Consider the following 17,599-nt stretch of genomic DNA (forward strand, 5'->3'; position numbering starts at 1 on the left):
CATGTGACACCCAGTGAGGTTTGGCTATGGACAGGCAGATTGTCAAAATTAGGAGAGCTGGAAACGTTGCCCTGGTGCCACCCTTCCCCTGCGTCCATGGCAGGCACTGCTGTCCCAGTAAGAGGCAGCCGAGTTCTTAGCCCAAGGAGGGGACCCGACTCCAGGAACTTGCTGCTTCTACCGCGAGATAAGGTGGTGGCTGGAAACACAAATGCCAGATTATGTCACTACTGAGCCCAACAGCAGCTATAGTAGCAACAACCTTAATGTCCTGCTGTCCCAGCCGTCCTGTTCTGGCCCCTCTTATGCTTTCACATGCTCTAGTTAATCGAGGACATGGGCGGTCTCCAAATACAGATGAGAGTTATTTTGCTTGGCTCTTGGTAGACGTGACTGTGTGATGGAAATGAAAGGATTTGATCAGTGGGTAGGAGGGCAGAAACTGAGCCTTTGTATAAGCATACATTATGTCACTGGACACAAACAGGAGCCAGAAAAAGAGCAGAGAGCTGCTGTTGGGGAGGAAGTAAGAGAGCTAGGATTCTGGAGCCAACCTACATGAAAGGGTTAAACCCAAGTGCTCCCTGCAGAGTGTGCTGCTGGTGAGCCCTGGGTGCATCTTGGCATGCACATATCTTCCTGGCAGTGGACTGTCTTGTCAAGGTGGATCTCTAGTGGGGGTAACTTCCTCCCCAAGGGAAGATTCAGCCTCACCTGCAGTGGTGGACTGAGCCGGGATTTGTCAACAAACCCCAGGAATGGTCCGTGTAGGTGGGTTGTTAATTTTATTTTAGCTTTGCAGAGGTCTCAGAGGGTTCAGACATGATAGGAGAAGCCTCTGGCATTGTAACAGACAAGCAGCAATGCCTGGGCATGGCAGAGACCCTTGTTGACAGCAACCCCACTGCCAGGGAAGAGGTCAGAGTTAAGAGCCTTGGAATCTGTCCTTGGAACCTGCAATGCCAGTCCCTTTCTGGAAAAGGAGGCTTTGGTAGACTGACGATAAAACTCAAATATTTCCTGAGACAAATTCCAAAAATAAGGCTTATTTAATTTACTTTCTTTTTCATTTCTCTGATTCTTCCAATGCAGAAGTGTTGCTTAATGATTGTGCCTGTAATCTCACATTGCAGTACAGGCATGATCTTTCCACAAGGCAGGGTCACAACCTACTCTTGTCTGGAAACCACACAAGTAGGTATCTCAGCAAGTGCTTCTCAGTTATCATTATTACTATTGTTCTTCTGAGTAGATCATTGGCAGTGAGTTTAATTTTCTGTTCATGTGTGAATACATGGCCTCTCGTGGGGCTGGTTTTGTGCCTGTACTTCTTCCTCCTGCTGGATCACACGGGCTTAGGATCCAAGCAATGGGATTGCTCTGTGCTGCAGTTACACGATGGCTCCTGCAATTGTGACCAGCCCCCTTCCTGTGTGTGTACGTCTGGTGCTGACCAGTGGCCTGGCCAAGGAAGGCAAGCTGCTGGTGGTACCCCTGGAGGGGAGCTGCTGGTTTACCATGAGTTTGATTGTGTAGAAACTCATGCACAGAGAGCACGAGTTCTTATTCACACCAGCAGTGAGTTGGCACCTGGGAAAATCACTGAACTGTACAGAAAAGACTTATTCAAACTCTTATACTCTGGAGGATTTGGACAACGAGTTTATGGTTTTCGCCAACAATCAATGGAAAACTCGAGGACAAAGTTTATTTTTTATATTAATGAGTTCATACAAGAATATTTTTGAACTTTTGTTTTCACATTGTAGGAGTTTATTTAACGATGGGAAATTAGTCGAATACTTATAAGGAGTTCTTTTGATGCATTGTTCCTTTATCCATTTGACATATGTGTCTTATTTGTTGCATAATACTTTTTACTCGCGTCTGTGGTCTTTGCCATGCGAATAATTTGCCATCATCTTGAAGAAGGTATGCCGAGTCCCAGTCCTCTTTCTTATGTTCCAAAAGGTTTCTCAGGGTTCTCAGATGTTATGACCTTCAAGGAGAGAATATGGAACCACATTTTCCACTTGGCGGAGCAATTATTTTGCTCCATATTTTTGCAAAGTGCCTTAGATTCTTCCTCTGAAATTTTCTGAACACCTATGACAGCATCTGGTCTCTTCAGCCACACATCCATTTAGTTGTTCCAAACTGACTTTGTTTTGGAATATCCCAGACCTGTGATGCCCAACATATTCTTTATCGGTGGCATCATCTGCAATCCCTGCAAGCCACTGCCTCAGGTGAGTTATCCCTCCTTTGGCACAGGAAGAATAATCTGGCTTGGACATCAAATAAAAAGATTTCTTGTTGAAGTGTTATTTGTGATTGATAGGTGTCGCATTTGGAATTCCTTGTGGTTTAATGAATTATTTAGTGCTGATTCATATAATTGCGGTCTAGCACATTTTCTAGGGGTGCCCTCGATACGTGTATGTGTATGCAGTTGATATAAGGGTATATGATATTCAGGCTGCAGTTTTTAATACCTTTTTTGGAAAAATACTGAAAAAACATATTAAGAAATGAAATCTTCCTTTTCGCTGATCTTGTGCTACCCTTTCAGGAAAATACTCTTAGCATTTTCCAATGTTCTGGAATTTTCTTTGTCTATTGTAACTTCTCCCACCTATTTTATGAAAACAAAATCTAGGGTCTGGCTGGACATATTTATTGTTCTTTCCCTTGCATTTTCCTCTTGCCAGTTAATCATAGACGTGTTCATAGACCAGCACGCAACAGATGTGACTCGCAGTTGTAACAATTGCATAAATGTCTTTACTTTGAATGCACCGTTGTTTTTTCAACCAACAAGTATTGATATATATTTAGGCTTTTTCCACTTTTTGCTTTTATGAAGAAGAGCGTATTAATGTTCTTAGTAACTTTCTTTACATTCATGCCTTTCCACATTCTTGTTCTCATCTCAGCAGGCCAGAGTCCTAGGAGTAGAGCTGCTGGGTTAAATGACATGCGTGTATTACATTTTAATAAATTTGACAAAATGCTTTCAAAATATTGAACAAGAATACATGAGTTCTGATTTTTCTATACTCTTTCTAGCTCTAGATGTTGTCCGACTTTGAAATTTCCTTGGCAAAAAATTCTGTGTAGATGCTTCAGTTTTTTCTTTCTACTTTCTATCTATGAAAATACACGTATACGTAATTCACAAAAGAGAAATATATATCAATATATCTTTTTTTTGCCTTTTGCATGTCCTCTTTTATGAATTACATATTTACATTCTTTAACCATTTTTGATAGGGCTATTTGTCTTTTTATAACTGATTGGTATAATCCTCTTGAGTACTCGGAATACTAACAGTTACTTCCTTACATGTGCTGCAAATCTCTCTTCCTAGGCTGTTCTTCATCTCTCGTCACACAGGATTTTCAGTTTTCGGTAGTCAAATTGGTGATCTTTTTCTTTAACGGTTTCTGGGTTTCAACTTCTTTGAGTCTTCCCAAGCCTGAAGTATATAAACATTTTCTCCATATTATGCTTTAATGTTTTTAATTCTTTTAATGTTGACAGTATTTTTCTTTTACAATGAGAAGTTCCATCTATACAGTGTAAGGATCTAAATTTACTTTTTTCTCAATGGATATTTCATTGTCCCAACACCATTTAATAAAACTAATCCATTCTTTACCCATTGTATTGCAATGCATCTTCATCATATTTTAAATTTTTATATTTTTTGCATCTGCTTACGAACTCTGTTTTATCCCACTGACTTATCTATCTATTCATGTAGCAGTAGGATATTGTGATAATATTAGCATTCTAATAAATTTGAATGTCTGAGAGGACAAACCCCATTGTCTCTGTTCTGTTTTGTAAATATTCTTCATGCTTGTTCCATCTTACTCTGTTTGATAAAATTTAAAATTGTTTTGTCAAGTTGCAAAAAATAAAAAGAAGCCACTGGAGCTTTTAAAATAATACATTAAATGTTTTTATGAATTCTAGAAAGATGGGCATGGTTTTGCTGTAAAGTCTTCCTGTTCAGGAATTTGTTTCCCTTTTTATTCATATCTTTTCTTCTGTCCATCAGTGAAATTTTGCACTTTATGTAAGCGTTTTATCTTTCTTATTATTCTTTATTCCTAGGCACTTTATTATTTTTGAAACTATTGTGCACAGTGGAATTTTCCCATTTCTATTTGGAGCTGGTGATGGGTCATTGAAGTACATTTAAATTAAATTAAATTAAAGAAAATTAATTAAAGTAAATTTTTGTACATTTATGTTATATGTAGCCATATCACTAATTTCTCATTAGCTTGTAAGATTTATAAGGTGTGCAACATCATCTGCAAATAATTGCCTGCACCAATTTATATACCATTTATTTTGTTTTATTTTGGCATATACCTTCAATACATTGTTGAATAGCATGCTTGTTATAGCCAGCTTAACTGAAATTCTGTCACTTGCAATTGAATAAGTCTTGAGAAATACAAATTAAGATTCTTGGCAAATGCACAGTCACTAAATTCAGGTGAAACACCTGTTTGCTGAGGGGGTGGAGGGTGGCCCGCGCAGAGAGGGCGTGGGAGCTCCGCGCCTCTGTGCTTGTCTTGCCCTTTGTGCTTCTTCATCTGGCTGTGAGACTGTAGCCTTTGTGATATCCTGTTTAATAAAGCACTAAGCAAGTAAGTAAATGATTTTCCTTGGTTCTGTGAGTTGTTTTAGCAAATGATAGAACCAGAGAAGGGGTGTGTGGGAACCTTTCATTTGTAGCGAAGTCAGACAGAAGTGTGTGTAACCTGAGTACCTAGTACTTGTGATCGGTGTCTGAATTAGAGACAGTCTGTCGGATAGAGGCCTTAACATTTGGAGTCTGCACTAACTCTGGTTAGTGTCAGAATTGGATTGAACCCAGCTGGTGCTGGAGAATTGGTCAGTGAGGGAGAAAATCCACACATGTGGTCACAGAAGTGTTGTTCTGTGTTGTGAGGGTGGAGTCCTATAAAAAAGAAGGCATTTGATTTCCTTACACGTGTAAATAGAGCTGATGACCAACTTCTCAAAAAGGAACTTGTGGTACTTTAAGTGTCCCCATTTCATCAGTGAATCCCACCAGCTGAAAGAAAAATGAAAATGAAGTGTGAGAATGAAGTGCATAAGCAAACAACAGCTAGTTCATTCATTCTGGAAACATTCACTGAGGTCTGTTAAATGCCAAGCCTCATTCTAGACATTGGGGATCCAGCAGAGAACAAGACAACATAGTCTCTGCCCTCAGGGTGTCCCATTAGTTGGACAAGACACATAATAAATAAACAATAGGTTAGATGGTGATGAATAAGGTGGGAAGGGGTTTCAGAGTAATGGGCTGGGCTATTTCTTAAGGGGTTAGTCAGGGCAGATCTCTTTGGATGACACTGACCAAACCTGGAATGAAAGGAGGACTAAGCCATGTGGACGTCTGGGGCAGAGTTGACATCTTGGTTTCTGTCATCATCTAGAGCAGCAGTTGGGACACTATAGCACTTGGGCCAATCTAACCTGCTCCTGATGTTACCAATAAAGTTCTGTTGGAAGACAGGCATGCCCATTTGTTCATTGTTGTCTGTGGTTGTTCTCCTGCTGCAATGGTAGAGTTGGGTCATTACCAAAGAGATCAAATGACCTGCCTGAAAGAAAGTGAGCCTAGATGCTGGGTACTGTTCAAGCTTTATTAAAGGAAAAGAATCTGCCCGGCCCTGCTGAAAGTGGGGAACAGCTTGGGGCTGCCCTCAAAATGGAAGACAGCACTAGGTGTGGGGGTGGTAGAGCTTATATAGTTCTCCAAGGGCTGGCTGATACCATCAAGGAGGGTCATTATGCTAATGTGGAAACTATGCAACCAAGGTGGAGAACTGTGCCAATGCGGAAACCGGAAAGTTGTTTCTGTTTAAGTCAGGAGGCTTCTCCTAAAGGGAAGTGGGGAGGGGCTTGGTGCTGGAGTGGAAGACGAGGCAGGCAGCTATTTTGTGCTTATTGTGTGCACAATGGCGTGAGTCACGTCTAAAATACATCACTGCCTAACCTAAAATATTTATTATTTGGTCCTTTACGGAAAAAGTTCCCTAATCCATAATGTAGAACAGAGGTTTTCAAAGCGTGTCCAAGAATACTGGGAATCACTGAGACACTTTTGGGTATATGTGAGGTCAAACTATTTTCTTAATAGTATTAAAACATTATTAGGTTTTTTCACTCTTGTCTTCTCATAAGGTACAGCAGACTTTCCAGAGGCCACATGCTGTGTGATATTGCAACAGGCTGAAGGAGGAAGCAGGTAGGAGAGTCTGGCTCCCACCCAGGAAGCCAGACATTGAAGGGAACTTGCAAAAATGTAAAACAATGTCACTAGTCTGACAAATTTTTATTTATTTTGTAAAATATAGTTATTTTTAATAAAAATGTAGGTTATATTAACTTATAATGGATTTATTGGTGTATTAGATAAATGAATGAAGATGTATTTTTGAAACATGTCAGTTTTAATTTGTAAAATAGTTCATTTGGATAGACATAACCCACATAAATAAGAGCTTTTGAGCACAAAGGGGTTCTGACACACCCAAATTCGCGAACTAATCTAGGAGTAGGCAATTTTATTCTTCTTTCTGAAGCTGCAGGAATTACAAAAAATGTCCTTTTCATAGGCAGCAAGTCTCAGTTTGTCACCTATAGAAGGATGGTCAAATGTGTATTCTGGGGTGTGTATTGTATGAGATGATAGATGGGTGATATGGGTTGAGTTGTTTCCACCAAAAAGATAACCTTGATGTCCTAACATGCAGTACCTCAAATGTGACCTCATGTGGAAATAGCATAATTGCAGCATTTTCCCAGAAAACTTGATCCCAATTCCTCAGGACTAGTTTTGTTCCCAAGTTTCCTCCCCCTGTGTTCTAAAGTCATCTAGATACTGGTTCTCAAATGGATATGATTTTTCCCCTGGGGGAAATGTCTGCAGATACTTTTGGTGACACTAAATTTTGGTGATGGGGTGACACTGTCATCTAGTAGGTAGAGGTGAGGGTTGCTATTAAAAATCCTACAATGCATCAGAAATATCCACCCAACCACCCACTCCCAGGAAAGAACCATCTGACTCCAAATGTCAATCTTGCTGAAGTTGAGAATCTCTGATCTGAATAAATTCCAAGTATCAGTGACATCTACCCATCGAGACCCCCAGCCAGATGTTATGGGGTTGTAAGACTGGCCCGAAAGCGCGAATCTTACTTGTTGGGAAGGCTCATCTCGCAAAGACCGGGAGACAGAGATCGCTGCAATCAAGCAAGAGGTTTTTTATTTCCAGCATGCTGGGGTCGCTCCATCTTCAGGACAGAAACGGCCCTGAGCTCTTAACTCAAGCATCTTTTATACAGTTTTGTAGGCAGACTTTGGTAACAGGATGGGTTGTACGCCGTTTATTGGCCACTTTAAGCAAATTTTAAAACCATTGGGCTTTTAGCTTTTGGCGGGCAAAGGAAGGACTGAGGTATTAACCAATGGTCTACTCCTCCCTTCTCCCCTCTTTCTTCCCTTGGTGTCCAAAGATAAGGAACTGGTCACGCTGTTCCTGGAATCGGGTGAACATACTCCCTTCCTGGAACTGGGTGTACTTTGGGCGGTTTGGGAAGTCCCACCCGCAGGGGCTTGTAAAACCTTGCGCAAGCTAATTACAGAAGCAGAAAAGCTAGTCAGTTAATATTCAAGGGTGGGGGAAGGGGTTCAGGTCCACAGGGTCAGCAAGGATCCTCTGAACTCATTTCATTTTCCTAAAGAGTTTTCTACAAGTAATGCTCGTTCAAGCTGACATCTCAACATTTCTTGGTTGAGCTAAGGTTTGATTCTAGGTAAGTCAGGGAATGAAACCCCGAAATGTCTATTCTTAAGAGGCACTTTATAAATTACAGGGCTTAGACCAATGACCACAATGCCTCTAATGTTCTTTTCTCTTTCACAACTGTGTATTTATCTTTATGACTGGTTGTCTTGGAGATTAGCAGACATGTGGAACAATTGGCAGCATTTTGTTAACAATTAATTATTAAGGAGTGGCTAAATGCTACCTGAGTCAGGTTAAAAAAACATATTCAACCTGAGTATCCAAATGACTAGAAACATGGCTGATTAATTATTTAAGTAACTCTAGGTGAATGAGATTAGATTTTTTTTTCTTCTTTGATCTGCTGGACAGTACAGAGGTTGAACCCTGGATCTTGATGTTATCAAAAGTGGGTTTTTTAAAAAGTCTTTATTGAGGTATAATTCACAGACCATACAATTCACTCATTTTAATGGTTTTTCTTATATTCTCTGATTTCTGCAACCACCACCACAGTCAATTTTGGAACATTTTTAGTCATCCCCAAAATATACCCATTCTTATGTCATTCTTATTCCTTCCTGTCCTCAGCCCCTGCCACTATGAATCTATTTTCTGTCTCTATGGATTTGCCCATTCTGGGTATTTTGCAGAAATGGAATCACACAATATGTGGCTAGTTTTTTCTCTTAACATAAGATTTTCATGGTTCATCTGTGTTATAGCATAACTGTTGACTGTTGAATAATATTCCATTCTGTGGATAAACCACACTTTATATATCTCCTCACTAGCTGATGGACGTTTAGGTTGTTTCCACTTCTTGGTTATGATTAATAAGCTGCTGTGAACACTCATGTACAAGTTGTGTGGGCATTTGTTTTACTTCTCTTGGGTATACACCCAGGTGTTGAATTGCTGACTTTGTTATAGGCGTCGGGAGAAAATCACCCTTGGAGACTGATATAGAAAAAGAGAAAAAGATTTTTATTTCCAGTGGCTGGGACCACAACAGCGAAATCAAGGTGCAGCCCCAAACCATCTTTGTTCTTGGTTTTTAAAGCTGCAAGCTCGGCAACTCAGTCGCCCGATCACCACGCCAAGAGGTATTAGCTAATGCAAGCCAAGCCAACAGTGCATGAGCTAATCTTGCAGTTAGCAGAGCTCCTCCTGTCCCACCCCCACTTTCCCGCCTAACTTTCACACAATGGAGGGGCTATCTTAAGTGGCGTCAGTCTGGCTCTTAGAAAGAGGGCATTACTTCTTTCCCCACTGGTTTTAAGGGGATTTTTTAAAGTGAATCTTTGCTTAAGGGTCAATATCTGGTCCCCAATTTATGTGTTCCCAAACTTCTAGTAGGATTTGATCATACTGGGAACGGAGAACCAGTAATTTGACCTCTTGCATGTGGGACCGAATCAAATTGAGGAGTTTGTTGAAAAGGCATGGTCCCAAGGTTATTAGCAAGAGGAGAATTATTAGTGGTCCCATAAGGCTAGAAATTAAAGTTGTTAGCCATGGAAAAAAGTTAAACCAGGATTCAAACCAGTTAGAGGACTGTTCTTATTCTAAGTCCTGTTGTCTGATGCGTTCTCGTAACGTTTTCATGGAGTCTTCAATGACTGCAGTTTGATCTGAATATACGCAGCACTTTTCCTTTAATGCCAAACAGAATCCCCCTTTTTGTAGAAAGAGGAGGTCAAGCCCCTCTATGGTTTTGGAGGACTACCTCAGAAAGGGAAGACAAGGAAGTTTGGAGGAGGGTTATAGAATTTTCGAGCTCATAATCATTAGTTTTTATATGTAGGCCTTGGTTTTGCATACCACCAAGTATAAGTTTAGGCTTTCATCCCCATGGGCAGAGTCTGTCTTTGGTAATTTCAGTCAGATTCAGAGACCTAACAGTTTGGTTCACAGGCCTAGCCTTATCGTTTCATTCCCCCCTGAGAGATTTTATCCTCCTTATTCTTTTTTTTTTTTCTTTTTTCTTTTTTTAAGATGACCAGTAAGGGGATCTCAACCCCTGACTTGGTGTTGTCAGCACCACTCTCTCCCAAGTGAGCCAACTGGCCATCCCTATACAGGGATCCGAACCCGTGGCCTTGGTGTTATCAGCACCACACTCTCCCAAGTGAGCCACGGTCCAGCCCTATCCTCCTTATTCTTAAGGTAAAAGGGACTGGAGGTCTCTTTTTTCTGAAACTACTTCCTGCGGACTGTGGGTGTAGTCCCTGCCTGCATTTTGGAGGTATAAAATCTCTCATTGGCTGATCTAGTGATTTATAGGGACTTAGTTCCTCTCAGGAAAGGTTGGGATGGAATCCTTGGGTTATCACCGTCTTGATGTGGAACTGTAGCCTGGAAGATACAAGCTTTCCAAACAGATTAAAAACACAGGGTTAGAATCGGATAACAGGTGTGTTAGTGTTTCCTTTTGAAAAATAATTTTTTTCTCCAAGTTTTTCAAATTTATCAAAGGTATCTATGACAAGACTAATTTATTTGCAAAATAAGTTTAGTTTTTGGCCAGATTATTTGCATAAAGTGCAGCAAGAGTAATGGCTTATCATATAAGCTCTTTTTTTTTTTTTTTTTTTTGAGTTGGCTTTGCTGGGACATTCATAAGGAATCTCAGATTAGACCTTTAAATGCCATCAGATTTTAGGAAGCCAAGCCAAGGATTTGACTTACTCTCTGATTACCTGTGTGAGTTGGGTGAATTCCTCTCTTCTGGAAGTCCCCAAAATATCAAGGTTCTGGCCTGTCAGAAAGTTACATTCTTTACTCACTGGAAGACCAGGAACCTTGTAATTATGTAGACAAGGTACCAGGCCAGTTTCTCCAAGGGGCTTTTTATTGGCTCCATAAAAGGGTCAACCTTAATTCCTTAAGGCAGTCTGGTCATGTCTGAAGGTATGATATTCCAGTCAAAGCCTTGATAAAATAACCAGTGTTTCCAATTGTGTCCTGTTACAAAAAGAACAGATTCTTATTGAACTTATGCAAATAACTGTATTGCCGTAAAACAACTTGTGAATAGTTTGTTTTTTTTTAATCTTGGAGGGATCAAGTAGAGAGAAAGGTAAGTGTTTTAATTTTTGTTCATAAACATAGACTTTAGCAAGCTGTTATACCTTAAAAGATTTTCTTAGATCTAGAAAATAAAACATTAAGAGAATCATCAGTGTTTCAAAATAAAGAAATGGTAAAAAACTGTAATTCCTTTTAATTAGTCTACCAATTAACTTTTGTTGTTTAGACCTTTGTGAACGATTTCACAAACCCATCAGTTTCTTCATTAGAATTTTGGAATTTCAGTTTAAAGCTGTGAACTCAAAGTTTGTCGGAACTTTGAAATATTTTTTTCATGAAATATTTGAAGACATAATATTTTAAGATTATAAGTAAACCAAGATTATGACCGGTAGCATTTATATCAAGACACAGATCTTTAAGAATCTTACAAGATTTTGGAACACATATCCATAACACCTTCAGTACTGACAATGCTTTCCCATATGGTCTAATTTATTAAATAAGCCAATTAGCTCTGATACATCTTTTATATATCCTTTGAGAAGCCCCAGGGCCCTTGGAATTCCTTAAAGTTATTTTAAACTTTCAGAATTTAGTATTGGAAAGCTGTGTTAAATAACAAAAAAGCTTAAAACACTTAGTTGAATAAAATCACAAATTATTACAAAAAGTAAAACCAAAGTGACAAAGGGTTTTAAAGGCAGAGAGCATAAGAACTTATCATGATAAAACATGAAATAAGCTCTCTAGGCCAGTTATCTAAAAGACAAAAACTTTTTACAATTTTGTATTAAGAGCAATCAAGTGTTTTTTAGAAAATCTGGTTGTTTCTTCATAGGAGAGCAAGTTCTAACCCTGTATTAGAATACTTTTGACATTAATTTTTAGAAAAACTCACACATAATTTGTTTTTAAATCCAGTTAATTTTTTGCTGTGAAACACTTTTAACAAACTTATCTACCTAAACCATTATCAAGACATTCTGTTTTTGTCCTATACTTCCTACTTTCTAAATAGCCAGTTATTTTACTCTAGGACAAAAATACACTGTACCAGATGCTTTCTTACATAAAAATTATTTTTTTCTCTCTAGCTCCTCCATCCATAACCATATCCCCTCCTTTTAAAATTACCTCCTTTGTACATATTTGTTTCTTTATTATCAATGTTAAATTGGCCTAATTTGCCTAAAAATTATACATAGAGAAAGGTTTTTCTGGTTTTCGCTGGGTTTTTAATTAAAAGCCTCTAGCAAAGACAAATATAATCTTGTTTGATTAGTAAACCCAAGCAAAGATGTACACTGATAAAAACATTTTTATATATTCAGGCTAGTAAATGCAGGTCCATTTGTCAGAGCAGATTATACAAAGCCCAGTTTGAGTCTCAGCTATTTCTACCAAATAAGTATTTATGGTTTTTCCAGCCCCAAAACTTGGTTTATTAAGTAGTTCCAAAGGTCTCTAACAAAGGTTAAAGTTATGAGGCAGCAATCTTGAGTTTCCATGAGTTATAGAAAATACCTTCTATTATCTGTTATTAATATTATAGGAAAATTTTAAGAAGGAAACCAAGTTTTACTTTTTGTACCAGTGCACTGTTAATATTACAACTAATTTTAATAAAAACTTACAAACAAATCTATTCTCAGTGAATTTTGATCACATAAGATTATCATAAACTTTTTATTAGTTCTTATAAACCCTTATTTTTAATTTAGACAAAAATTTTTTTTAACAAAAACCAGATTACCTTTGTCTTTAATAACCTATACCAAAATGTATCTTTATAAAAAATATTCTGTTAAAATATTTTTATACCTAGCAGTTTGAATTATGCATATTGACTATAATTGACTCATTAGCTCCAGTTTTCCAGTGGCAAACCTGTGAAGCAAGCAATTTTGAATTGTTTTATATTAATATTTGTAGATAAAAAACTATTTCTAACTTCTGAAGAGACATGTTTTTAATTTTAACAGATTCAAATATTTGGGTTTTTTTGTATCATATAAAAACAAAACATTAAAATATAAACAAAAACTTATATAATAATTGTTTTAGTATTTTATTAATATAACATTTTAAGATTTCAAATTCCTGAGAAGCAATTTGAAATTATGATTTTATTTATAAGCATTTACCCATTTACCTTTGTCTAATTTTTACATCAAGCTACACCTTTATTAATTAATATAGGTTTTGTTTACAATGTTAATGAGACAGATAAAATAGAAAACTTACTAGTTCAAAAAGGACAGTTGATTTTAAACTGCATTTCTGAAAAAATGCCAAAGCTTATCTTTTTTAAAGAAAGCAAGGTAACAAATTTACATTGCAAAGCAAAGTACGTGGGACTTTTCAAGGAGACAAATTTACATTGCAAGGCAAGTATGCAAGCCTTTTCAAAGAAATGCAGAGAACATTTTCTTCTCTAGCCAGATCAAATGGAGTAAATCTTCCCAAATATTTTGCTGTAATTTAGCTGGGCATTTGACTTGTTTGCACCTTGGCATTGCCTTTTCCCAGTGATCTTAAGGCCAAAGGCACAATTTGGATCTTGTGACCCCTAAGTAGTAGCTTGAAAAACAGGCAGAAATAGTTGCCATATATACAGACAAAACACTCATGCATATGCACACACATACATCCCAAAGAGACATCTCAACCAAATTAGCTGGTCTAAGTTGTAACTTGTCATACTCCACACCTATGGTACCAATCAATGGCATGGAATAGAGGGCATCTGTGTTGCATGCCAACAGGATTGGAGGGCTTATTCAGATTTCTGGTACTCAACTAAATGTCTAACCAAGCAAACAAAGAGAAAAGAGGAGCAGTGGGGTCATCCAGTTCAGCTTAGTCCCAATCAGTGGGGCCAATTTACTCGATTAACAGTAATTGATGAAAGCAGTTCTCCCCACTGTTTTCAGCATAAAGAAGAAAAGTACCAACCAGATTTAAGTCAGAAAAACAAAGCCTAGCCAGGAGCCCTCCAGGGTGCACTTAAACAGAAGTGGATACAATCCAACCAAACAGAAGAGGGCTCAGAAAATCCAAGAAAGATAAAGAGAATAAAGCATTTCCGTATCAGAATTTAGGCCAGGGACTCCAGGAGAGATCTACCAGCAGCAGAGACATGGGAGCAAAATAGTCCCAGTGGCCACTTGCCTCTTGCAGCTGGGGTCCTCTGTGGTGCCCAAAGCTTTCCAATTTTTGCCAGTAATTAAATTAGGCTCTCAGATTCCAGTGTCATAGAAATGTATAACTAGCACAATAAAGGTCAGAGACACAGGATGGCATATAGTTATCATGCCTCACTATTACATTACATGTGACCACAGTTAAAGACATACAAAGCTACAAAACGTATATGCACACCCAGCAACACACAAAAGACAAAGATGAGTGGCCACAACAAATTTCCTAACAATTCCAAACCAAAGGACTCTACAATGTCTTGTGGGAGTCCTGGACTTGGGAAGTAGTGCTGCATCCAGCCTTCCGCAAAGTCCCTAAATCAGAGCTCTGATACCCAAATGCAAAACAAGACTCACAACAACATAAACTCATGAGGTTAATATAAAGACAAACACAAAGACATTACAAAAGTTTGGCCACCAAGGGAGGCCACCAAGTGGACCACAGCGACGTCTTGCTGTGGGAAGAGGTGTTGTGACTGCATCCAGTCTGGCCTGATTTCCCCACCAAAAGAGTCGACTCACCCAAATCTAGAGGCTCCAGAAAATCCTAAGCTGGCCAGCAGAAGATCTTGTGCTTCCGGGGCTGAGGAACGTCTTCTCAGGAGCTCCCCCCCTAGAGACTTTGCAGTGTGGAGAAAAATCCCAGCACTGTAGGTCAGTCCCCAAGGGGTGATAGTGATCCCAGATGAGACCCCAAATGTTATAGGCATTGGGAGAAAATCACCCTTGGAGACTGATATAGCAAAAGAGAAAAAGATTTTTATTTCCAGCAGCCGGGACCACACCAGCCAATTCAAGGTGTGGCCCCGAACCGTCTTTGTTCTCGGTTTTTAAAGCTGCAAGCGCGGCAACTCGGTTGCCTGATCACCGCGCCAAGAGGTATTAGCCAATGCAAGCAAGCCAACAGTACGTGAACTAATTTTGCAGTTAGAGGAGCTCCTCCCATCCCACCCCCACTTTCCCACCTAACTTTCACACAATGGAGGGACTATCTTAAGTGGTGTTGGTCCTGCTCTTAGAAAGAGGGCATTACTTCAGTTTGTGGTAACTGTAAGGTCAATCATTTGAGGAAGTGCCAGACTGTTTTTTAGAGGGTCTGTACCATTTCTTTTTATTGTGTAAAATACACACAAAGTAAAACTTACCATTTTGAAGTATGCAGTTCAGTGACATTAGATCACTCACAATGTTGTGCACTGTCTCCACTCTCTTGTTCCAGAACATTCATCAACCCCATAAGAAAGTCATGTGCCTTGAAAGCAGTCATTCCTCATGCTCCCATCCCCCTGCGCTGGGCAACCCCAACCTACTTTCTGTCTCTATAGGTTTGCCTTTTCTGGATATTCCATGTAAAGAGAATCATATGTTATGTTGCCTTTTGTGTCTGCCTTCTTTAGGTAGCATGTTTGTGGTTCACCCTCATTTTAGCATGTATCAGTACTTCATTCTTCTTATTTATGGCTGAATAATATTCCATTGCCTGAACATACCATATTTTGTTTATAATTCATCAGTTGATGGATATTTGGGTTGCTATTTTTTGCCTGTTGTAAATAGTCATGCTGTGGGCATTTGTGTACATGTGTTTGTTTGAACATGTTTTCAGTTCTTCAGGGTATATTTCATAACTTTTGGTCATATGGTAATTCTGTATTTAAGTTATTGAGGAACCCACAGGGTGTTTTTCACAGTGGCTGCCCCATTTCACATTCCCACTAGACGTATGAGGGTTCCAATATCTCCATGTCTTTTCCAACACTTGCTACTTTTCATTTTTTTTTTTTAAAGTTTAACCGTCCTAGTAGGTGTGAAGTGCTATCTCATTGTTTTTATTTCCATCTCCCTGATGGCTATTGATGTTCAGCATCTTTTCACATATTTATTTCCTTTTCTGTATTTTCTTTGGAGAAATGTCTACTCAAGTCCTTTGTGCATTTTTAAATTGTTTTTGTTGTTGTTGTTGTTGTTGTCGAGCTGTAAGAGTTTTTTACATATTCTGGACACAACTTATCAGATATATGGTATATACTTTTCTCCTATTTTGTGGGTGTTTCTTTCACTTTGTGTGTGTGTGTGTGTGTGTGTGTGTGTGTGTGACTTTTATGGGGACATGACACCTTGACCCTGGTGTTTGTATTAGTCTGTTTCTGTTGCTTTTAACAAAATACCTGGAACTGATAATTTAGAAAGAAACAATATTTATGGCTTACAGTTTCAGAGGTTATAGTCCATGGTTCAGGAAACCCATCTGGTGAGGGCCTTGTCCTGGCAGTGATTACAGCGACTCAGGGTACACATGGTGAATATGGCAAAGCAGAGAGAAAGAGTAACCTCCTCATTCACTGTCCTTTTAAAGCCCCCAGAACCACTCTCATTGGTAGAAGAATGGATTGATCCATTCATGAGGGTACAGTTCTCACAATCTAATCATCTCTTCAAGGTCTCACCTTTCTATTACCATAATAGGATTCCCAACCTCAAGAATTACAGTGGGAATTAAGTTTTGGGAGGACACTGAGCCCAAGGCAGTGTTATAAGCATCACGCTCTAACCATGTGAGCTAACTGGCTAGCATTCATTCACTTTTCTGATGGTGTCTTTGAAGCAAAAGAGTTTTAAATTTTGATTAAGTACAATTGATCTAGTTTTTCTTTTGTTGATTGTGCTTTTAGTGTCATATTTAAAGAACATTGCCAAATCCAGAGTCAGGAAAATTTGTGCTTATTTTTCCTACTAACAGTTTTATAGTTTTGGCTCATATTTAGGTCTATGAGTCCCTTTATTTTTGTGCATGGTATAAGTTAAGGGTCCAACTTCTTTTTCTTTTCTTTCTTTCTTTCTTTCTTTTTTTTTAATCCAGTTGTCCTAGCACCATTTGTTGAAAAGGCTATTCTTTTGCCTCTGCATTGTTCTGGGTCTCTTGGAGAAATTCATTTGATTGTAAATATGAGGGTTTATTTTAGGATTCTCCATTCTATTCCACTGATTTATAAGCCTATCATTATGCCAGTAGGTCACTTTCTTGATGACTACAGCTTTGTAGTAAACTTGAAATTGGAAAGTGTTGATCCTCCAAAGCTGTTGTACCTTTTCAAAATTTTTTTAACTATATTGGGTACTTCGAATTCCCATACGCATTTTAGGGTCTGTTTGTCAAGTTTTGTAAAAAATGCTGCTCAAATTTTGATAGTAAATATGTTGAATCTATAGATTAATTTGAGGGATAATGCATCTTAATAATAAATCTTCTGATTCATGAATGCAGGAGATCTTTCCATTATTAAGGTCTTCTGAAATGTCAGTCAGTATTGTTTTTTACTTTCAGTATATAGTCTCACACTTTAAAGAAATTTTATCTAATTCTAAGTATTTTCTTTCTTTTCTTTTTTTGGTATGGGGATCCGGACACTTCATCTTGGTGTTACAATGGAACTGTTTTCTTAATTTTAATTTTTTGATTGTTCATTGTTGGTGTATAGAAATACAATTTATTTTTTAAAAATATATTCATCTTTT

General features: G+C 38.4%; 1 protein-coding gene and 1 pseudogene across 2 annotated transcripts in view; both read left to right on the top strand.

Annotated features, from left to right (window-relative positions):
• Positions 1-17,599, top strand: part of LOC134372958 (UDP-glucuronosyltransferase 1-6) — a 253,422-nt gene that overhangs the window by 125,025 nt on the left and 110,798 nt on the right. The gene's annotated exons all lie outside the window — the stretch shown is intronic.
• LOC134389895 (UDP-glucuronosyltransferase 1A10-like) lies at positions 1,399-2,456 on the top strand (annotated as a pseudogene).

Source organism: Cynocephalus volans, chromosome 1, assembly GCF_027409185.1.
Source record: "Cynocephalus volans isolate mCynVol1 chromosome 1, mCynVol1.pri, whole genome shotgun sequence".
Taxonomy (NCBI): Eukaryota; Metazoa; Chordata; class Mammalia; order Dermoptera; family Cynocephalidae; genus Cynocephalus; species Cynocephalus volans.